The sequence below is a fragment of the Protopterus annectens genome, chromosome 13.part0 (assembly GCF_019279795.1).
Source record: "Protopterus annectens isolate FY-2018-M chromosome 13.part0, PAN1.0, whole genome shotgun sequence".
Taxonomy (NCBI): Eukaryota; Metazoa; Chordata; order Ceratodontiformes; family Protopteridae; genus Protopterus; species Protopterus annectens.
The window spans coordinates 698,813,240-698,838,220 of record NC_056747.1 but is presented as its reverse complement, the minus strand read 5'-3'; positions in this window follow the sequence as shown (position 1 = coordinate 698,838,220).

The following is a 24,981-nucleotide window of genomic DNA, read 5'->3' as shown; positions in this document are numbered from 1 at the left end:
AAAACAGTTCTAAAATTATAGTGTTGCTCATCACTCCAGTACAAAAAAACAGAATAATCAGGCTACATAATTTCCTTTGCCATATAGCAACAAGTGTAATTATATTACATCAACTTATATTAATTCCTATACCACATACAGGAACAACAGACTAGCTTACAGTAAACATCTGTTAATTGTTTGCATATTAATGTCTGCTCCATTCTACAGTTTGAAGAGCTACTTCTTTGAATTACACTTTAATTGTATATTATGATCCTTGGTTTTTCTGTCTCTCAAACTCTGTGGAAGCAATTAATTCCTTTCCTGTGAAATGCAGGTAGTTATGTTTTACATTTCAAATGCATCTCTTGTCCTTTCATGTCCTTTTTGCATTTAAAAGAAAAAGATCACACATTCCCAAGAACAGCAAAAATAAATTGCAGAGTAAAACAAGGGCAAATACAGTTTACAAAGGTGCCAACAGTCTGCAATGAGGAAGAAAAAAATACATTTTATTTTAAACCTGTTTTCTTTTACCTAGCACCTTTCTGACACCACTGTTTCCATGGCTACAGTTTGGTAAGGAAACAGCCTTAAACATGTAGCCAGGCAATTACATTAACTATAAGGCAATGACTATGATGATAGGATGGCTCTGAAAAGTATTGGAGTATAGTAAATTCAAAAGAGTGTAATCTGAGCTAAGGTTCTTATGGGTTTGGCTATTTGGAGTTAGCAGAATATTTATGCATGTATGTATGTATGTATGTATGTATTTATTCTTGCCATCATGATTTACCAAATGACAGTTACATCTTACTAGTCTTTATTTGATTAATCTGTTGCTCAAGAGACAACTGATATCCTTGTACTGATAATATAAACATATAAATGATCCTCTTCATAAAATTTAATCAGGTACCAGCCAATCAAAACAGTGCTTAACTAAAGAGGGTCTAAAAATCTCCTTATTTTATTTTCACAAGTCTTGCAAGGGGTAACTCCTCTTCCTGCCATGAGCCAGCAATCTGGGAAATAATTAACACTCCACCTGGGCACACTATGAGTATGCTCTGTATTTTGAGCCATTCCTTTGGGATCTTTTGGAGTGGTTTCTTCTGCAAATTAGTCACAGAGGCTTACCAGAATTTGTTCCATGTCAAATCGCATGTTCAAAGTTACATACATATTATATATACTCAGATATTAGTTCATATCAGAATCTACAGAACAGGTGAGTTCTTTAGAAGCATATTTTTATGGTATCTCTAAAGGTTATTTTAAAATATTCAGCAAAATGTATATAGTTATAGGGGCTGACTCTGTGGCATAGGAATAAATCTCTAATTAAATGGGCCCAAATAATGGAAATGCCAGCCTGGTAAGAATGATGGATCAGTGCCAGTTCACACATCATGGGGGAAGGAAATGGGGCTCAAATTCTAAACCTACCACCCTAGAAAACAAAAATGGGAAGAAACTGAGGGTAATGCTGCTCAATGCCAGAAGTTTAAATCTCAAAATGCACGCACTCGAGGCCCTTCTCAGTATGGAGAACATCGATGTCTGTGCTGTAACTGAAACCTGGTTCAAGGCTCCTGAGAGCACCCCGGCACTATTAGGTTTTACCTCATATCATGCGTTCCGGCCCCAAAACCCGGACCACACCACAAAAGGAGGGGGTGTATCCATATTCATAAAGGATACCCACACCTCCAGGTTGGTGGCAATGCACTAAGCTTCGAAACCATCCAGGTGCAACTAACCATAGGCAAAACTGCTCTACAAATTGTAGCATGCTACAGGCCACCCTCTCAAACTCAGGAACCCCACACAGCCTTCCTGAAGATACTGGAGGGTATAAATGTATCTTCAAACACCATCATATTGGGTGACTTCAACTACCCGAATATAGACTGGGAACATTACTCAAGCCCTAACTTTCTAGCCCAACGGTTCCTGGAGTTCATAAATTCAAATGCCATGGAACAGCTAGTCACTGTTCCCACGAGAGGAGAAAATATACTAGATCTCATTGTCACAAACATGGGGACAAAATGCTCCACACCGGAAGTATATCCCTCATTGGTGAGATCTGATCATAAACTAATCTCACTGGAAATCCACATCCCCCCACCCCAAACAAAAAAGACCATAGTGAAGAACTTCTCTAAAGCAAACTTCACACTACTCAAGACTGGTGTAGTATCCTTCAAGGCCACTGAGCCAGAGGAAACCACAACCCAAGCTGCGGAAGCCCTTACAAATGCCTTCTATGAACACCTCCAGGACTGCATGGATCAGGCAATCCCAAATAAAACCAAGACTCTTTCCACAAAGGGCAAACATCCAGTCTGGTGGACCCCAGCCATTAACAAACTTTACAATAAGAGGAGAAAGCTATTACATGATAGAACAAAATCCATAAAAGGGAAGTCACCCCTGATCATTATTAGTAAAAAAATACGAGCACTCATAAAATCAACTAAGGCCAATTTTGAGAGAAAAATTGCCATGGATTCAAAGGACAATCATAAGGCCTTTTTCAGCTATGTTAGGAACCTGGGTGGAAACTCCCAGATATGCTCAGAATTAGTCCAAAATGATACAAAAATCACTGAACCCACAGACATTGCCAACATACTGGCAGACAGGTTCAGTGCAAACTTCACCCGTCTCCCCCCCTAAAGGAGAGATAACTATCCCAGCTGAGTGTAGCCTCCCGGACATCTCAAATGCACAGGTGAAAGCTGCTCTCTCTAAAGCTAAAAACACAGCATCAATGGGACCAGATGGTGTCCCCGGCTGTGTGCTACACGAGCTAAATGAGGAATTAACCCCGCACATAAGGCAGCTGTTTAATCTCAGCCTTACCACAGGATACGTGCCCAAGGAGTGGCGTACGGCAACTGTGGTCCCACTCCACAAAGGCGCCTCTACGGACCCTGGTAATTACCACCCCATAAGCTTAACAAGTCTAGTTTGCAAAGCTATGGAGAGGATCATAATGGAGCTCATAAACAAAGATATAGGGGACTTGCAGACATTGGACCCGACCCAGTTTGGCTTTGTCAAGGGAAGATCATGCCTTTTGAACTTGGTCGACTTCTTCGAAACAGTCACCAAGGCCATTGATGAGGAAAGGCAGTCCATACAGCCTACCTTGACCTTGCAAAGGCTTTCGACACAATACCCCACTCGGGTATTGTAGAAAAACTTACCAGCTTAAATGTAAACCCATATGTCACAAGATGGGTTGCAAACTGGCTTAAGGACAGAACCCACAGGGTTAGAGTTGCTGGCGCTGTGTCAGACTCCAAGCCGGTCACAAGTGGTGTCCCACAGGGCTCGGTCCTTGGCCCCTATTGTTTGGCATCTACTTCTCAGAAGTACAGGCCAGCATGGGAGGACTTTGGCTGACAAAGTTTGCAGACGACTGCAAACTGGGCCATAGTGGAAAGTGCATTGACACGGATATCCTTCAGAAGGGACTCACGGAAACAGATAGCTGGTGCCAGAGCCATGGCCTGAAGTTAAACGCCAAAAATGTATAGTCATACCCTTCGGGAAAAACAAGGTAACCCCAAGCTACCATATAGGTGGCAATCCACTAAGCACAGAAGAGGTTATCAGGGACCTGGGAACCCAGGTTGACAGTGGCCTTTCTTTGACACTCACATTGCTAAAGTGGTTAGAGGGACCTTCTACATTGCCCACCTGATCATGAAGGGATTCACATCCACATGTAGTGAGGTCATTGTACCCCTGTACTCTTCACTTATCAGACCAATGATCGAGTACAATGCCCCATTGGGGATGTATCTCACCCGACATCTGCAGCAATTGGAGAGACCCCAAAAGTTCCTCACCAAAAGGATAAAGGGACTCCAAAATCTGTCATATGCTGCCAGATTGAAGAAACTCCAGCTCTATTCAGTCGCATACCGCCTGCTCAGAGGTGACATGTGCCTGACATACAAGGCCATGTCCAACCCGGAATTAATGGACATGCTCCACCTCAAAAAATCAAATCCACCAAAACCACTAGAGCAAGCGACTTAAACCTTAGCACGGATATAAATAGGACGTGCTGGAGGGATAGATTTATCACTCAGAGACTCCCTATGCTGTGGAATAAAATCCCGGTCCATGTGAGGCAGAGCACCTCGCTGACTCTGTTCAAGAGAAATCTAGACCTGTGGATGGGAGATCGTAGGTTTACCCCAGGAATCATCTCTGTGTCACTGCTGGACAGAGGCACAACAAACTAATGGGCACAGTATTTTTTCATATAAGGGGTGGCGTAAGCCACAAAAATTTGGGCTAGGCTTATAAATGCCTTAGGGCAGATAGCCTAGTATAAACCTATGAACCTATGAACCTATACACTAAGTTATTATGGTCTCCAAGGATAGCACCAAGCCAGAGCACTGATGTGTCCTCTATATCTCACCCATATAGCTGAAGTAGGACTCTACCACTAGTGTACTCCTTCTCAGTGATGGTTGTGTAGTGGGTTGAAAGGATGACTGATCAGAATGTTGTCAAGGAAGGACACTGAAAAAACTCAGTTTGTGGTACCATAGAGGACCAAAAACAGACACACACAGAAAGAAGCATATGCATATGTGCCATTTTGCAATGAAGCATTTACAAGACCATAATCAATGAAGGAAAGGAAAACAAAAAATGCCAGAAAATGATGAAATGAGCTGTAATAATGTGTACTTTTATTCTGTTTTACTAGATATTTATTCTTAAACTTTTTTAAATTTTATTATAAAATCTTAGTATTGAACAAGGACACTTATCCAAGAAGCAGAGTCATGAAAGAAAAAAAATATAACACAAAAACATACCAGCAGAGAAAAAACATTGACTTTCACAGGCAGGCCATCATCTTCATCGATTGTAAGGTCTGACTGGCAGTGTAGTGTATATGAAAAGACCAAACCATGAATAAGGTTTAAACATACAGACTCATGCACACTTTATCTGAGTAAAACTAACAATGGCCCCCAAGCCAGTGATGTAGCTAGAGTGGGACAAAGGGGGCAGGCACCTCAGGCTCAAGGTTTTAGTGGACACAAATGACAGATGCCACTCGATTAGCAGTCCATTGCAGGAATTCATTTCCATATCAGTATTTCTGAATCACAGCAGAGAAATGAATGATAATATTGCCTTTGTGGTCAGGAGTGAAATAAGCAGTTTCCTAGAGTTTTAAATAAAGAAAGATTTTTTTCCCTCAAGCAGTAGAAGATCTTTTTTTTTTTTTTTTTTTTATTTTGTACCTCAACTTAAAATTGAGGGATCAGGAAATGGCACATGGCACCAGAATAGTTAGCTACAGCTGAGGCCCCAAGCCATCCAAAGAAAAAAATGTATGTTCCAGAGTTTTCCTTCACTGTAATGCCAGAATCCTATGCAATAAAATGTTTCAGCATCAGATATGATGACTGGCTATGTTAAATCTGCACATTTTAGCTATTTTGGAATCTTGATTAAAACATATGCTGAGAACATTGAGTTTGCCATACCTGGATTTCTGAGTGCATAGAAAACCTTTATTGGTAAAAAAAATAAAATAAAAGATAAACAACTAGTATATTTAGCAAAAAGTTACCACCTGAAATTCCATGTAGGAAAGTACCTGATACTAAGTGCTTGCACTAAAGATGCTCAGAATAATCTACATCTACTTAAAACCTAACAAAGCTGACAGGCTGCTGATCAGCTGACTCTCCCACCTTCAGCCAAATTCTTCAGAGTTAGCCCTACCTGATGATTTCAGCACACCCTGGAATAAACAACAGAATACTAAAGACTAAATTAATGTGCACCTTTAGGTCATTATCATCTTGTCAATGCTCATACTAGAATGAACAGCTTGACAAGAATAACAAGTGAAAACTGTAAGAGATCTCTCCTGTACAACAATGCAGTTAAACTGCCAGGATAATAGTCTAGAGGCTGTGTGTCCCCAGTTGCGCTACCCTTTTGTTTTTGGTTTGTAGACATGTTCTTATTGCAGTATCTCTACAAAAAGACACTGTTTGTACGCATCCATCTGGATAGAATCTTTTTTTTCCCCAACAAAATCTTACAGTCCCTGCCTCCTGCTTTGACTCTGCTACAAACTTACAATTTGCCATGCTTTTTAAAAATTCTGTTGTGCAAAAATGCTGTAATACAAGCATGAAAAGTACAGAAGCTGAGTTTAATATCAGGCATAAGTAGGGACTAATACTTGAAATGTTATACAGATTATTTATTTCCATGCAATTTGCTGCCTACTTTAAAAATCACTGAATTGTTTGCTACTGCTACACAATTCAGATTACTGCATTGCACTACTGTAACAGACATTATATAACAATGAGGGTACCTTACTTACGGAAAGTGTATCCTGGCCCTAGGCATGCACTTGATGGACTAGCAGTGGCAGATGTTTGGACACATCCTGCTAGCCTGGTCTTCTTTAAAGTTTGGCTACTTACATAATGGTTACTACATGAGTAATCATTTTTCCCCGTTATTTCTGAAGGGCTTATTCATAGGTAGCTGACTAACGTAATCTTGAAGTGCATGTGGAGCGCATCATTGTTCACCCCATGACCCAGCCGCACCTATATTTTCCTCTTTTATATTACAAATCATAGATATATCACCTTCTATATCATGACTTTATTTTCATTAACAGTATACCTCAGTAATGAAAACCATTCCTAGTTCTTCTGACTTGTTAACAGCTGCTATTCCTGTACTGGATAATATTGCATCCTTCTTTAGATAACAACATTCTGGTCTATATCCCCTATAGTAGCTCGTATCTCTAAAACAGGGATGCCTTCATTCAGTAATTGTTCAAAGTGATATTGTTCATTCATCGTTTTCATAACTCACAGCTCAGACTTCCTGTACTTCTTAGTTACCACTTGCAGTCCTGGCACTCCCCAAGGATCAGTCCTGGGTCCCCTACTATTATCCACTTTATTAATACTTTTGAGATCACTCCCTTGAGCTTTACAACCATTTTATGATGGTTGCACAGTCATCCAGCATGCAGGCAAATCTTCTATGACCATTAGGGATTTCAGTCAAGGGATCTTGCCAAAATTAACATTTGAGTTAGCAGCATGGGTCTTCACCTGAAATGTAAAATAATATGGGGGTTATGCTGTTTGTGAACTCCACATCACCCCCATATAACCGATCACTTGTCCAGTGGCTTCTCCATAAGGAGAATTGCTGACATCTGTACACCATTTCAAGAAGTAGATTTCTACTTGGATCCAATATCTGTTAAAGTGAAAGAGTACCTAGCACCATGCCACCAAGTTTCTAATGTTTTTGCACCCAAAGTTAAAAAGTTTGTAGTAAAGATTCCCATTTTCCTTTCTTGAAATATGGTCCACCTCTGATAACCATGGTCTCCTAAAACTGCAGCAGGCTATAGGTACCATTCAACCAGTTATGCAGATTAATGACCCATGCTACCAAATGTGAATACCACTGTGTGTCATACCTCAGAAAACTACCGTGCTTACAGTCAACATTAGGTGCCCATGACACCCATACCTTGGGGGGAGGGCTTGATTATCCATGACTGTGTAGGGGTCCTACAAAAGCTAAACTTTTGTTGGGAGAAAAGCAGTGGGAAAATCATTAAAAAGGGGTGTACTATATCCCTTTTTCAGATAACGCCAGTAATGGGTGGAAGAAAAAACAGAAAGAGAGAAAGATCCTTCATTCCCTGATTAAAGATTTATCCTAAACATAGCTGTGATATGACCCTGTTTGGATAAAGCTGTGATCAGCGAATAAATATGAGGTATGTGATAGGGACTGGTGACCAGTCTTTTTCTTTTTTTTTTTTTCATTCTCATACTTTATTGCCCAGTAATTATTTTTTTAAACATCTTTATTGAATTACCACTTGTGACACAAGTACATTTACATTTATATAAAAAGTAATCAAATTGTATTAACAAGTTAAAATTAACAAACATTATGCTTCACATATAATATATATCATATAACCTAAGCAACATTACAAAAATTATTCAAATCCTGCGCCCTTTTTTTAAAAAAGAAACATCTTTATTAAACCATTACTTACTACACAGGCAATCATACAGTTATATAAATAAAAACAAACCACACCAACACAATCCTAGTTGCAAGCATTTTACATCACAAAGCATACTGACACGCTCACATTTGCAAGTCTTAATGCTTACCTGCGATTTTAAGAAAAGCAGAGACTCCCAATCTTCAGACAGTTTTCTCTTTCATGAAATATGCTTCTTTACCCTATTTCTTCTTGCATCACACTTTAAGCAGGAAATTTTTACAAAAAATAACTGCTGATTAGTGTTAGTATTAGAACTGTTACTGTTCTTCATAAAGCAGTTCTCCCTTTGACTATAATGGCTGCAGATACTTCTCATTAACAAAATATGGCATAGACCTGTTGAGCGTATGTTGGGTGTAAGGGGGCCTTTACCTGTTCTACTTCTATATTGAGACAATAGTGTAGCACTATGGAGACATCCAGATAAGACTCATCAGTACTTGGAGACATTTTTATAAGGAGTGAATTATGCAAGAAGCTCACCATTTCCTAGTAAGATGATAATGCAAAACCCTTATGCAGATGTCCCTCTCTCTCTCTCTCTCACTCACTCATTCTTTCTCTCTATATACATGTAGAGTGTGCTTTGTTCATAGGTAGGTACTAGGCAATCAGCCCAAGGGCCTACATAAGCCTAGCCAGCAAGGTTCCATAGCTTATACCACCCAAGAAAGTTATTTTCCTATGCCACTGTCCAGCAGAGATACAGAAGTGATCCCCGGGGTGTATTTCCTATTTCCCATCCACTCATCAAGATTTTTCTTGAAGAGTGCTAATGAAGAACTTTGCTTGACATAGATGGGTAGCTTGTTCCAGAGTATAGGAAGTCTCTGGGACAGGAATCTATCTCTCCAGCATGTCCTGTTTATTGTGGTGACAAGGTTTAGGTCCCTAGAGCGTGTAGCTTGGAGGGATTGGGATTTCTTTAGGTGTAGTATGTCCAACAGCTCTGGGTTTGACATAGCTTTATATGTTAGGCAGAGATCACCTCAGAGTAGGCGATATGCTATGGAGTAAAGCTGGAGTTTTTTGAGGTGGTCAGTGTAGGGCATTTGTTTGAGGCCGGTAATCCTCTTTGTGAGGTACTTCTGTGGCCTTTCCAGCTGCTGCAGATGTCTTGCGAGGTACATTCCAAAAGGGGCGTTGTACTCTATAATGGGTCTAATGAGTGACAAGTAGAGGGGAACAATGACCTCTTTTTTCCTGGATGAGAACCCTTTTATGATGAGGTGTGCCACGTAGAAGGACTTCCTGACTACTGTGGCAATGTGACTATCAATGGAGAGACTACTGTCCACCTGGGTCCCAAGGTCTCTTATCACGCATTCATTGTTAAGTAGATTGCTGCCTATGTGATAGTTCATGGGTACAGAGTTTTTACCAAAGGGGATGACACTGCACTTTTTGGCAATGAGCTTGAGGCCATGGCTCTGACACCAGGCATCTGTCTCAGTGAGGCCCTTCTGTAGGATGCCCACATCATTTGGGGACTTGACTATGACTCCTAGTTTGCAGTCATCTGCAAACTTCATTAGCCAGAGGCCTTCTGTGTTAGCCTGTACTTCAGAGAAGTAGATACCAAACAGGAGAGGTCCCAGGACGGAACCCTGTGGTACTCCACTTGTCACTGCTTTGAGGTCAGATTTGGAGTCTGCAACTTTTACAGTGTGGGTTCTGTCAGTGAGCCAGTTGGCAACCCATCTTGTGACGTAGAGATTTATACCTAGTTTAGTGAGTTTAGCTATAATTCCAGAATGGGGGATGGTGTCGAAAGCCTTGGCGAGGTCAAGATAGGCTGTGTGAACCACCTTACCCTCATCTATGGCTTTGGTGACTGCCTCAAAGAAGTCGATCAGGTTCAGGAGGCATGATCTGCCTTTCACAAACCCAAACTGGGTGGGATCCAGAGTTTGGAGGTTACCAATATCTTTGTTTATGAGTTCCATGATGATACGTTCCATGGCCTTGCAGACCAGGCTCGTCAGGCTAATAGGTCGATAGTTCCCGGGATCAGTAGTGGCTTCCACTTTGTGGAGTGGGATAACTGTTGCTGTGCACCATTCAGTGGGCAGAAAGCCTGATGTGAGGCTATTATTGAACATGGTGCTTAAGTGGGGAGCCAGTTTGTTCTGAAGTTCGTGTATAACGCAGCCTGGGTTGTTGTCCGGTCCCATGGATGCTGTGTTTTTGGCTTTAGAGAGTGCAGCTTTTACCTGCGTAGTTGTGATTACAGGGACTCTGCATTCTTCCTGTATAGATATGGGCCCTTTAGGGGGTGAGAGGGGGGGGTAAAGTTAGCACTGAACCTATCTGCCAGGATGTTGGCAATATCAGTTGGTTCTGTAATTTTCGTGCCTTTGTGCTGTAACTCACAGCAGATCTGGGTGTTGCCATCTAGATTCTTGACATAGCTATAGAATGCTTTGTGGTTGTCCTTGGATTTAGTGGCAATTTTATTTTCGTAGCTAGCTTTGGAAGATTTTATAAGGGATCTCAGCTTCTTACTGAGGCTGACCAGGGAGCCCCTCCATTCATGGGATTTTACTCTCTTTTGCAACAGTTTCTTCCTCCTGTTGTACAGTTTGTTTATGGCAGGGGACCACCAGATTGGCTTCCTTTTTTTGGAAGATAGCGTCTTGGTTCTGTTTGGGATAGCACGATCCATACACTCGTGTAAGTGCTTATAGAGTGCATTTGTGTAGGATTCAGCAGTTGTACCTGTATTGTTCATCTGAATGGGTGTCATGAAGTTCACCACTTCTGTCTTAAGAAGCATGAAGTTGGCTTTGGAGAAATGTTTTACTGTGGTTTCATTAATGGGGGTTGGGGTGAGGGCAGGATGTGAATATCAAGGGTGATAAGCTTATGGTCGGATCGGACCAATGAGGAGTTGACTTCAGGTGTGGAACACTGGTCACTCATGTTGGTAATGACTAGATCTAGTATATTGTTGCCCCTGGTGGGGGTGTGAATAAGCTGATCTAGGGCATTGGAGTTTATGAATTCCAGAAAGCATTGAACTAAGGAGTTGGTACACAAGTAGTTTTCCCAGTTAATGGTGGGGTAGTTGAAGTCACCCATTATTAGGGTGCTTGGTTGAACCCTAATATTTTCCAGTACATCAAGAAAAGAGAAGTGGGAATCCTGGGGCATGGTGAGGGATCTGTAACAAGCTACAATTTGGACTGCAGTTTTGCCCAGAGTTAGTTGCACTTGGATAACCTCGGATGCATTATGCTGAGCAACTAGCCTGGAGGTGTGGATATCCTTAATGAATATGGACACACCTCTGCCTTTGGTGTTTCGATCCAGGTTACATGGCCGAAAAGTGTGGTATGAGTTATAGTCTGGTAGTGCAGGGGTGCTCTCTGGAGCCTTGAACCAGGTCTCAGTCACTGCACAGATATCGATGTTATCCATTTTAAGGAGTGCCTCGAGTGAGTGCATTTTGAGATTTAAACTTCTAGCATTGAGTAGCATTACCCTCAGTTTTTGCTTGCCTGTTCCTGTTATGGTGGTGAATTTGTTATTTGAACCCTGCCTAAAAAAGGCACTATAGGGGCAGCAAGAGCCTTAGCCAGTATCTGTAATCCCAGGGGCGACAGATGCAGGCCATCTGTGGCAAAGCATCATTTTTTAAATGCTGTCTTGTCAAGCAGCATTTCTGGACTCACTTCTGAGTGAACTGGCATTCAGCAGGGAAATGAAGATTTTTCCCACTGCTGGGCAAGCTTTGAATTTTATATATATATATATATATATATATATATATATATATATATATATATATATATATATATATGTAGCAGGAGTCTGCAGGGCACACCCCATATGCACAAGGGGAGTGCCCCCCTGTGTAAAAAAATATGTTTCCCTTTTTTGTTAATTTCGAACCAGTCTTAGTTTGATGATTTTTTTCAATCTCTTGCTGTTTCCTTACTGGTTATATATGCATATAATGCTATAAATGTGTTCTATCTACCTTACATCCACAGCAGTTAACCTTCCCATTCTTACCAACATTACATCTATTATTTTCACTGTTTTTTTACACAACACAGCCACGCCAGAACAATGGTCACTTCCTAAGTTCTGTATTATATTTCCACTACATAATTTTGCTGTTTGCAGTCTTTCTTTGCTTATCAGGAATCCCACATTCTCTAACAGAATAATATCCAGATCACATTTAGCACACCATTCAAGTATGTCTAGCCTTCTTACAGTGATAATAAGACTGCTCACATTTACTGAAATTATTTCAAAATTATCGCTTTTCCTACTTTTTAAATATAGGGAAAATATTTTTAAATTTTCATTTGCTACACTTTCATGTGAAAAAAATTACATCTCTTGCAAAAACATGGTACCGAACCAAAGTTAACCCTACCATAAAGCACGCATAATGTCACAGGACATTTTAACATGAATTACAGTAGATATCTGCAGAAATCTTTGTCCAGAATGCAGGGAAAAATTATACACAACTGCATGTTGATGTTGTCCCTTTGGTGACCTAGCTTGTAAAATGGAAGTTGTCTTTATATGTCCCACACTCATACTCATCTTGTTGCTTGTGAAGACAGGATTATTCTGCACCCCCTCCCATTTAGTCCCATCCAGGTTATAACCTCAGTTATGAAACTGAAAATATGAACAATGAGTACATCAAGGCAGGTGCCTCTTTTTGAGTAGAGTCTCAAAAACTATTGCTTCTGCTCTTAAAAATGTTCAAGTGCCAGACACACAAAATGTTGGAGAGGTATATTTGGATAGCATATGATTTAAAGATATTGACTGTATTTATTAGTGACTAGTCAATACATAACTCTTGGCTTGTGTGACAAAAGGAGATACTGCCAGCCCAGCTAGCTGGAATTTTGTAAATAATTATATGTCATTGGTGAATACCAAAATGATTTATACAAGATGCTTGTGTTGCAAATGTATGAGAACTGTATGTCATGTGTATATCAAACTGGTTTGTACAGACGTGTGTCGATAGGTATTTTATAAAGTGTTTGTGTTTGAAATACATCTACAGTGTGCCCTGCTGGTAGAGAACAAAAATGTACATGCACTATTGTAACTGTCTAAATGTATATATTTTAACAGTGGAAACTGAAGTACAGGAGGTTAACTTTAGTCCAGCAAACTTTAGGAAAATCCACAATAAAAGCTGGTATATTCAGGTTGGCTGAGTGTTGATAGTTGCTGTTCTTGAGTTGTAAACTCTTATCTTTCAGTTTTCAGTGCAGCTAGAGACATAGAGTCTGTGCTGAGAAGCTTTCTGTATTGTCTTTGGAGTGAACTGATTACTACCTCTGAAAGCTTAAAGGAATGCAATTGTTTTATCACTTCCAGCATCTGCCAAAGATCTGAGGTCTATGCATTTTTACAGGTAGGTGCTAAATACTGCCAGCTTCCAGCATTGGGGGTTTCACCAGGGAACTAGGAGTCAGATGACAAGAAATTATGTCATTCTGCAAGCTATCACAGCTGTAATATTGTAGATGTTAATTTGAGAAGTCTCTTAGTGAGACAGCATGTTCTGCATTCTGTCTTGGATCTGACAACATCCAGAAGATCCATTCACCACACATCTGCCTTGCTCTAATGAAGTAAGTTTCTTAGGTTATAGTATAATTCTCTTAGATTCAGTCAGGAATATAGTAAAGCTTAGTTTAGATATTTTCCTTTATTTATTTGAGACTATCCTGCAATGTTGTTTTAAATATTTCCTGCAGTTTTAAACTCTGATGTCACTGTGAATATATATTTAGTATTGTCTTTTTCTTTTATTATTTATTATTAAATATGTTTAAACCTTTCATTGTGGCTGATCTGTGTAGAGATATTTAAGTATTTGCTTATTTATTTGTTGTCACTGTGTGGACCACTCCTAATAGCCTTGCTGTTGGTCAAACTACCATTTGTGTTAATATTAATATTACACACTAAGATTGGACACCCTTTGTAAAGGGCCTCAAAGTAACTGATAAGGAGTTGACTGGTGGCAGTGGTAACTAACTTATAGTCTGGGCAGCACAGGGCATAGCTAGTAAACCTGTGCCAGCCTTTCCCGGGTGTGTGTCTGTAAATCAAATCTCAAGGAGTGGGTGTGTCAGCTACTTGGGCAGGGACACGAAGCACTGGTTGGACAGAGAGAGAGTGCTGGAGGCCTAGGGTTGGTCACTCATCTGAGATCTCAACTCTATAGCTGTGCCAGTAGAGAGTCTTATTGAGGATCTGGAAGAAGGTAGAGAAACTAGCCCCAGACTGACTGTAGTCTCTATGTGCTCTTAAGGGAAATTGCACTTGATGCAGAAAGCTGCATCTGGAAATACTGTGTGTGTACTTTCTGTCCTCCCAGTGAACATCTCCCACTGTTGCCAGTGGTGAGGACTGAGGGTCCTTGACTACTGGTCCAGTGGTGGGGTGTCACAGCTTGAAAAATATTCTACAAGAAAATAATAAAATAAAACAATATTAACAACAGCTACAACAAGAACAACAACAACAACAACAACAACAATAATAATAATAATAATAATAATAATAATAACATGCTCTGGTTTCACTCAATCTGCTACTTCCCAGTATAGTGCAAGTTAAATGTGCATTTGTGTCACTCTTCTTCACTAATTCCAGGGGTTTCCACCCCTGGAGTACATTTTTCAAATAGGACTATAGATCAAAATTTTGTATGAAGTGGTATTGTCAGTGACAATATACAGCTAGATGCATATTTTGTGAGCATGCAAACATAGATACATACATACATGCATACATACATCCAGTACATACATATAGTTACTGAGCTGAGGTGTATATTTATTGCTATGCTGCATGCACATTTCTTATTTTGGAGTGGTAAATATCACTTCAAGCAATTCTGCCTCGGAAAAGGCAGACAGCCCTTTCCTTTCATTCTTTGTGTCTAAACTGTGTACAGTAAGACAAAAAGCTGAACACCTTGTTTGGCATGTCATCTTTAAAATGAACAGTGTAATTTGTTCATTCTTTATGACAAGCAGAACTATTGGAAGCTCTATGTTCTACTAGATCAAATGTGTATTGTACTGATTAACTTCTTGGACAATGTCCGTTCTTCTTTGCTCAGTATTGCAAAGTGGTTTCAAATCTGAAATTTTCATGTAGTCTCTATGTGTGGCAACAGCTGTTAAAAGATATACAAATAGAAGGCAACAACACATGGAATAGAAAGAAAAATGAAAAAAATAAATAAATAAATAAAGTTAAAGACATTTTTTTGAAAGCTTACCTATTTAAGGCCCAAATTCCCACTTGCAGGTCTAACTTAGTGTTATGACCAGGCAAACTGCTTATGAAACACAAAGAAAAGTACATAACAAAAATACTGCCTACAGTTGTAGAAAAGCTATGCCTTCTTATCCTACTATTTCATATCCAAGGTAGGTCTTGCTGCTGGAGCAATGTCAGTGCTTTAGCCAGGAAAATGTCTGCTTTACTGCTACCACTCACTTGCTACATGTTCAGCTTCCTGTGTTCTATACCACATATATGCAATAATATGTCTGAAACAATACTGTTCTGACTAATTATTTAGTACATTTACAGTAAGACCATCTTCTTTAAATGGTATCTGAACACATTACTGCATGGTCATTTTTTTAGTGAGTTGGACATCTGAGATTTGTCTGTGGTGGAAAACAACTAAATGGTGCTTCTTACTCATTACTGTGTCTTTGCAGAACTAATGTAAGCTGTGTGAAGCAACTTGGAATACTTTAATGCGTGGCTACTGTTTATATGGAACTTAGCTGAAATGCATTACATGACCATCATTTTATTACAATTTGATATCTCTAGCATACATAGAAGTGGTCTATGGATAAAAGTAAGTGATCTTCTTGTTTTTTGCTCAGTTTGAGTAGTCATTAATCTGGCTTTGCAGGCCATATGCTCATTTGTATGAAGTAAAGTCAAATATTTTACTGTAGTTGCTGGGTGTTTGCATGAAACAAACTTGAACTCCTGTGAATAATAATAATAATAATAATAATTATTATTATTATCTTTTTACCACAATCGGTCATTTGAGGTATGCACAGTCAGTAAAGTTGCTGTAATCGATAGTACAGAGGCCACTGTGATTAAAATTGACCTATCCTGTTGTTGTTTGACCACTGTTAAATAACAGTCAATGATCTGGTGTTGCAGTTGTAGTATTTTACAATATTGTATATTTGCTATGGCTTAAGCTTGGGGGGAGTGCAGTGTGGTTAAGAGTAACGAGTTGGCTATAATTTCTTTCACTTTCCATCACAAATATTAGCCCCGTTATTATAATTGCTTGTGTAAGGGGGAAAGTGGTTGCAGTGTATTTAAAAATAAGATGGCCATGATTTTTTTCGCTTACCATCATAAACATCAACCTTGCACATGATAGGTGACTATCTTCTGTGGTTTGGCAGGAGCAGGATGTGTATGAAAACAATTGCCCATTGGAGTGAATAGTGTTACCATTTCACAGTGCTTTGCTCTGGCTGAGTTTTTGGCTGTGGCTTTTTCTATGTGGAGTTTGCATACCCTCTCTACCTTCCCTGTCTCTGTATTGGTTTATCCATGTGCTCTGGTTTCCTCCAGCACCCCAAGGATATGCTTTAGGTAAAGTGGCATTCCTCCAATTTCCCTGAAGGTAAGCAAGCAGTGTGTGTGTGTGTGTGTGTGTGTGTGTGTGTGTGTGTGTGTGTGTGTGTGTGTGTGTGCGTGCGTGCGTGCGTGCGTGTGTGTGTGTGTGTGTGTGTGTGTGTGTGTGTGTGTAAAATTATCACACTCTTTTATCTGTGGATGCACAATAATGATTGGCATGGTACATAACTCTTCTAAGTAGCAGTAAAAAAGTACAGTTGTATAAGTAAACGTACCATAACAGTAGATTTTCAAATAATTACTGCTACAGTAGTCTAAGATATATGGGTATAATAACCTAGTTTAAAGCAACTAGGAGGTGGAAGCAGAAGGGTCCAGATGACCCTGGAGAATGGTCCTAGCAAAGCCTGTCTTAGACCTGGAAAAAGGATCTAGTTTATAGTGCTTTGTAAAAGTATCTGCAGAGTACCTACTTGCTGCTTCTAGATACTTCTAGAGTCCAGCCATTTCCAAAAAGCCATAGATGAAGCCAAGGAACTCAGAGTGTGCATTGGCCCTGCCTGGAATAGTTTTGTTGTGGTGAGAATAACAAAATATAACAGCCCGAGACAACCATTTGAAAACAGTCTGCTGTAATACAGGTTGTCTCCTCTTTTTACCTTCACAAGAAATGATCAACTGATCAGAAGTGCTGAAAGATTTTGTTCTGTCAAGACAGTGCCCAAGATGTCTGTAGACATCCAAGGCAAGAAGTATGTTTTCTCCCTCATTTTTAGGTTCTTGAAACAAAATAGAGAGATTGATAGTTTGGCTTAACAGAAACTTGAATATAAAAGAAGGCTAGTTCTCAAAGAAATCCTGCCTGTGTGAAAAATGAAATAAGGTTGACCCACCATAAGAGCTTGCAACTCAGATACTCTTCTTGCAGAGGTCAGAGTAATCAGAAAAAAAAATGTTTTCTGGGTTAAGAAATGCAAATCAGCCAGCTGGGCTGGTTCAAACAGATTAAGTGTTAGCTTTTCTAACAAAAAATTAAGATCCCAAAGAAGAGCCATCACCTTCTTGGAAGCTACTTATAAAGTACCCCTTTCAAAAACATTTTCCCATGAGAGTGCATGGAAAGAGGGGGATCCATGGGCAGACATGCTGAAAAGATCAATAAATTAACCTTGACAGAGGAGTTAAGACAGGTCAAAGAACAGTAACTTGGACAGATACTGTAAAAAAACACTAGCCCTGCATGGATGCCAGTTGTTTTGTTGGCACCAACTAGAAAGCCTTTTCCATTTGCTTATATATGATTTTCTAGCAGCAGGCTTTCTTGCCTCCATTAGTACCTGCTGCACATCCTCAAAAAATAGGTGCCTAAAGGCATTAAGATTCTATCACCCAGACAGTCAGCTGTAGTTGTTTAAAGTTGGGATGTATCAAACACCCCAGTTCTTGTATGGGTAAATCCAGTCAGTGAGGAAGCTAGTGGTAATTGCTCCTGGCCAATTCCAAAAGAAGGAACCACTGTTGTCTGGGAATTATCTTTGAGGATTCCTTCTGAATCTTCAGAAGTACTCTGGGCATCAGTAAAAAGGGTGGAAAAGCATACAGAAACATTATTTTCCAAGGAAAAGAAAAAGCATCTGCATTCCATGCCTTCTTGCATGCATGGAGTCCTGGAACATAAGGTGGCCAGTTGATTAAACAAGAGTCAAAAAAAGGTTTACCTGAGGAATCCACCAGAGATGGATCAGATCTTGGATGATTCTACCTCTAGTTTCCATTTGTGAGGGTCTCCCTTTGTCCTTTTCAGCTTGTCTACCACACAGTTTTGCTCTGATGGAATGTAAGATCCATGCAGAATGAGGTTGTATTGTAAAGCTATATCCCATGCTAACAAGGTTAGTTTGTAAAGGGAGCAAAATCTGGTTCCCCCTTGCTTTTTTATGTACCATATAACTGTAGTATTGTCTGTAACTACTTGAAGAGGTCCTGGGACCACAGATGATTCAGAAAATTGGGAGCATTTATTAAAGCTAGCATCTGTTTTATGTTTATGTGCTTCTGTCTATCTTTCTTGTCTCAGAAACCTTTCACTTTTATTCTCCTTGGCACAGTTCTCCAAGCAAAGTCCAAGGTGATTGTTGTGACTGACTGCTTTGGAGAAGGAAGAGAGAATGGAGGATCTGGATTCAGGGATATTTAATGTCTTTATCAAGTGATTTCTCTTTTCACAAATCCTAGAACTGGAATTTGAAAAGATGATGGGACTAACGAGACTTCAGATACCATTGTATCTTTCTCGTGTGGAGTCTTGCAAGAGGTAACGTGAGAATTAAGGATTCCATGAGACCCAGAATCCTGAGGTATTTCCTCGCAGTGGCAGAAGTTTAAGTGGAAACCATTGGAACATATCTAAATATAGATCTTATGTTTTTTTTCCTGTGGAAGAAAATTTCTTTGTATTGAGGTGTCTAAGAAATACCCCAGAAACACAATCCTATGTGACAGAGTCAAAAAAGACTTTTGAATGTTCTCTTGGAATACCAGCCCGTGTAGAAGATCTATTTCCAAAGTGAGAGATTCCTGGCAGTTTGAAAAAGACTCTGCAAAGATAAGCAAGTCATCTAAATATGGAAAAAATGTGGGTACCCTGTAGCCTACAATGGGCTATGACAGGAGATAGACACTATGCGAACACTCTTGGAGCAGAGGATAACCAAAGAGTAAGGCAGAGAACTGATAATGTGATCAAGACACACAAAACCTTAAGACATGCCTGAAATCTAGATGAAAAGGAATGTGATGATATGCATTTTTTAAATCCAAGGTTACTAGAAAGCTCAAATGAGAAAGATAGAGTAACAGGTTGTAAAGTTAAAGCATTTTGAATTTGGGCACTATCACAGACTGATTCAGGAAAGAAAGGTCCACACTCCAGGGCTGGTCACCAGGAGTTTTCTATCTTCGGCACTAAAACATTCTTGAATAAATCCTTTTCCCAAGAACTGCTTCTACTACCACCAGAGATGGTAAATTATGTAGAACAGGAGGGAAGATAAGGGTTTGATCTGGTGGATGAGAAGAAATCCCCTAGAAAGGTGGAATTTTTATCCCACTGCCATCTTTATCCTAGCTGGATCAGCTTTATAACCCATTTGTCTGAAACAATCTGTTACCAAAGAGAGAAATGGAGATTCAGACTTTCTGGAAGGGGTAAGAGACTGCTAGTGTGTGGGGGGGGACAAGACCCCTTAAACAGTCAGACAGATAAAGAAGAATAACTATTTAAGGTCCCTTAAATAGTAATTCTGCCCTATTTGACTGTCCTTTGTTATTGAGGTTACAGATTTCTTTTTGGAAACTGTCTGCCTGCTTTTTAAATGTCTGCTTACCAGCATTCTGGTAAGACTGTTGTGTTTATTGCCAAAATTGGATAAGGAAGCAAAAAATCCCTTGAAAACTTTAGAGAAGAAGGGCTGAAAAATATGTGAAATTCCCTGAATCAGCTCATCACAATTTTTGATAGCCTTTGCACTACAGAGTCCAAAAAAAAAATTTCTATCCAAAGGAGAATTCAACATTTCAATCTTGACATCTTCTGGGAAGTTCTGAGAATGCAGCCAGGCAAATCTTCAAAAAGGAGTATCAGTAGTGACAATATCCATAGAAGCAGTATCTACAGCATCATAAACACACTTCAAGCAATGAGGAGTGATGTGAGAAACAGAAGAAATTAGACTGCCTCTAGGGTGGTCAAACAGAATGACGTGCTGGAGTTCCTCCATGTGCAGATCACCATACACAACATCTTGTTCCATATCCTAGCCATCTACAGGTCACCCTCCATAACCCAAGAAGTTCACAATCCATACTTGGACCTACTGAAGACACTTACCATTGAACCTAACACCCTAGTCATGAGAGATTTTAATTACCCCTCTATAGACTGCAAATCCTACATGGCCTCACATCTACAGGCACAGAAATCCCTGCATTTTGTAAATACAAACACCCTTGTCCAAACAGTGACTATTCCTACTAGAGGTTCCAACATACTTGGCCTCATGCTCACAAATATGGGAGAATGCTACACCAACCCAACGTCTCATCCTCCCTGGTAAGGTCCGATCATAAAGCTGTCTCCTTCAAAATCAAAAGGAGATTGCAAAGGTTACTTTGTTAACTTTCTTTTCATGGCTGGAAGAATATCTGACCAAGGGACTGGTAGTTTGTTCCACAATCAATCCAAAAATGGTGCTTGCTTCCTGCAGAAGCTTAGCAGCAATAGTCAGTAAAACAGGAAAATAGCAAAAAGTCACTTTTTCCACACAAAAAAAAACAGCAAAAAGTACTTAAATACTTTCCTCAGCCTCAGAGCCTCAGAAATAAAATAAACATAGTTTAGCTAAAGAAAAAAGTAGTTTTAAACAACATTTTATCACAAATGTAAAAAAGTGTGTTCTCAATTAAAAGTACACAAAAGTAATGTGACAATCACTAAAATGTTTTTCCATAGCTTGAAAATAAGCATTTGTCACAAAAACATAGTTTTAAACAATTGAAAAGTAATGTGGATGGTTTTCCCCTGAAGTGGACTTATGGGTTCAGGATTGGGATTTAGCCAGCCAGCCATCAATCCTCAAAAGTCTTCAGAGGAGTGCTTTTCTTAATGACAGGAAAGCTCTGAAGGGCTTGACACCCAAGCCTGTTTTTTTAGTTAACTCATCTTAAGCTAATTAATAGATTTGGTACGTGGACAGTGCCCTGAAGCTTTGGAAGCAGAACAGCTGTTATATCATATGCAGGATATAACCAATAAAGTTTGTGCTACAGCGGCAGTGATTGATATGAAGAATGTTTGCCAAAATCAAAATGTTACCAAATCATTTTCCTTCATAAATAAAGAATAAAATGCATCACAGATCATACAAACCCTTACAGATTTTTTATATGGTTTAGTTGTGTCCTTTGCCATCAACCCCATCTATTCTAAAACTGGTACTGATCAGAGGTGTGCACAAAAGGCTGTTGTGGCTTGTGGGGGGCTGAGGATGGTATGGTCATTATTTCTTTTATTTTCCTCACAATCAAACCTCAGAGAGATGCAAAGAAGGTTGCTATAGCTTGTAATGGGGCAGTGTACTGTCCAGGAACAACAAGTTGGAATACATCATTGTGATCATTATATTCTTTCACTTTCCTCACATTCATACATTAGTCATGTATACAAGTAGCTATCTTTTGAGAGTAGAGGTTAGGAGGCATGCTGTCTATGTATCTAAATCAGAAGGTCAAAGTGGGTTCGGTCGAACCCACTTCAGTCGACGTCTGGAGGCCAAATGGCGACAATGTCGAACCCGACATTGTCGAAGTAAGAATCTCTCCCCCATCTCGACCCATGTTAAAGCCCATTCAGTGGAGGCCCGGAGAGAAAAGCTACAAGTAATACATTAGCATAAAAACAAATCAACAAGACAAGTATTAAATGTGAATTATATCAACAAAACATTTTTGTGGTATTACAGCTGTAAAAAAAGATGCACAAGTAGCATTTGCAATGCATACAGTGAATTTGTTAATATTTGTTATCATGGAGGTACAGTTAGTTAATAGTAGTTTAGAGAAAGGCCATATTCAGATATACAGAAGGTTTAGAAAGTGAGTTAGTATTTAGGGTGTGGCCTATCCTAGGGGAATGCAGGGGCAGAGCCAGGAGTTTGCTAAGTGATTTTTTTTAGGAATGATTGGAATTGTTTTGAGAGGTAATGGAGACAAGAGTAGTAGGTAGGGTGTTCCATAGGTTGGAAGTATAGTTGGAGAAAAGGCCTTCTCCAGCTGAGTTTTTTGCTCTAGTAATTTGTAATATATGTTTATTGTCTGATCGGAGGGATCTAGGAGCAGAGTATGGCTGGATTAGATCTCTGAGGGATGGGGTTTTGTTTGGGTGGTGTAGAATTTGATGGGCTAGGCTTAACTGGTTACAGTGTAGGAGTTGTGGGAGTTCAAGCCAACCAAGCTGTTTGAGGGATTGGCAGTGATGTGACCTATATGGTGATTTAGTGGCAAATTTAGCTATTTTATTGTAGCTTGCTTCAAGTTTGTTAAGGTCTGATTTATGAAGGTTGATAAGGATAGGGGATGCATATATAAGTTTAGATAGCAGGTGGGTCCTGGTCATGGTGATTCTTGTAGTAGTTGTTAGAAACTGGGCACTTCTGTACAGGAGGCCGAGCTTCTTGTGGACTTTTTTGATGGTTTGATCTATATGGAGGTCAAATTTTTGATTGTTGTCAATTACTATCCCAAGTAGTTTGGTATGGGCAGTTGGAGTTATAATGGTTTTGTTTTTAGAGTAAATGTTGAAGGTAGGGGGGATACAGTCCTAGTGGGACAGAAGAGTAGGAAGTTAGTTTTGTTGGGGTTTAGTATTAGCTGGGAGTTGGTTAGCCAGGTTTCCACTAATAAGAAGGCATCTTGGGTAAGGGTTTCGAGGATGTTAAGGGATGGGGCTTTGCAGATCAAGGTTGAATCATCAGCATATTGAATTATGGTGGCATGGGAGATTGCAGAGTGTAGCCAGTTGTTAAAGAGTGAGAATAGGAGTGGTCCAAGGATGGAGCCTTGAGGGACCCCTATAGTGACTTGGAGGATGTGAGAGAGGGATTGTTGCCAATGGACAGCTTGTTGCCTATCTGCTAGGTAGCTCTGGGACCAGTTAATAGTTGTGATATTTGTGATGCCCGTGCCCTGGCCCAGCAGTCAAGAAGCCTCAATCCTCATCACTAACACCAGTGAGGGGTGTCTCATATAGGAGGAAAGGATAACAAATACATATAGTAAAGTACAATTTCCCTTAAGAGCACACAGAAATCACAGTCAGTCTCAGGCTGGTCACTCCCTTGCTCTCCAGGTCCCCAATAAGACTCCCCACTGGCACAGCTATAGAGTCCAGATCTCAGCTTAGTGGGCAAGCTAAACCTCCAGCACCCTCTCTGTCCAACCAATGCTTCGTGTCCCTGCCCAAGTAGCTGACACACACATACACACTCACACACACACACACACACACACACACACACACACACACACACACACACACACACACACACACACTTTGAATAAAGGTTATACAACCACACAGACACTCCTGGGGAAGGCTGGCACAGGTTCTCCAGCTGTGCCCCTTTTCCAGACTATACAGTAGTATCAGTTGCCACCACCCACTAATATTTATCAGCTACTCAAAGGTCCTTAAAAGAGTGTCCAATTATTACTGCGCAATATTATTATCCAACTGGTAAGTGTGAATAAACAGTCAAGGCTTATTAAAGTGACTTGGTACAGGATCACTATATACATGCAATGTACTCTAGAGCTTAAATTATCTCTACACAAATTAGCCACAGTTAAAAGTGTTTAAAATATTTAATAGTAAATAATTAAAAACACAAGACAATACTTTTTACTACACAGTGCTAGTCAAGAGTTCAAAGATCACAGAGAAATGCTTAAAATAATCCAATAGTACAGTTCTGACATCACAGAAAAACACTTAGTCTAATCGTTCTAGTTTCTAGCTATTTCTAAGAGAAAACACAAATCTAAGATAAACTTACATATAGAGCAAAGGCAGAGTGCTGATGAGTCGGATGGTCAAGACAAAAATGCTTAATGCTCTCTGATTCTCTCTGTTTTTAAAATCACATTCCTGGTTCACATTACATAATTCTTCACACTTCCCTGGGTTCCCAGGCTAAGAGAAACTACATTTACATTCTTCACCTCTGGACAGAAACCAGAGCAATAAAGGACATTTATGCATGCAAATTCTGGTCATTAACTCTGGCCTTAACACAATAGCAATAATTCATTCATGTAGACTGGCCAGAGCCAACTTTAAAGATCAAAGACAGTCATAAAATGCTTGACTTAGCTTCCTTACAGCAGAGTGCACTGTTGTTATATTTTTTTCAGTTCCACATCTAACACTATTTTTTTTCCATTTAAGACAACACGCCTGTGGCTTACATTAATATTTACAAATGACAACATTTTAATTCTATCTGGCTAGGCTACCAGCCTTCACCTATCATCACACATCTGCCCCTTGGAAAACTCAAGCTAGTTTTTCAAGTGACCCTTGAGAAACGCTGCTTGAGGGAGTTAGGTCTATCTGAGTATACCTTACCCCATTCCCTGTCTTGAGAGTCCATCTGCATTGGCATTGCTAA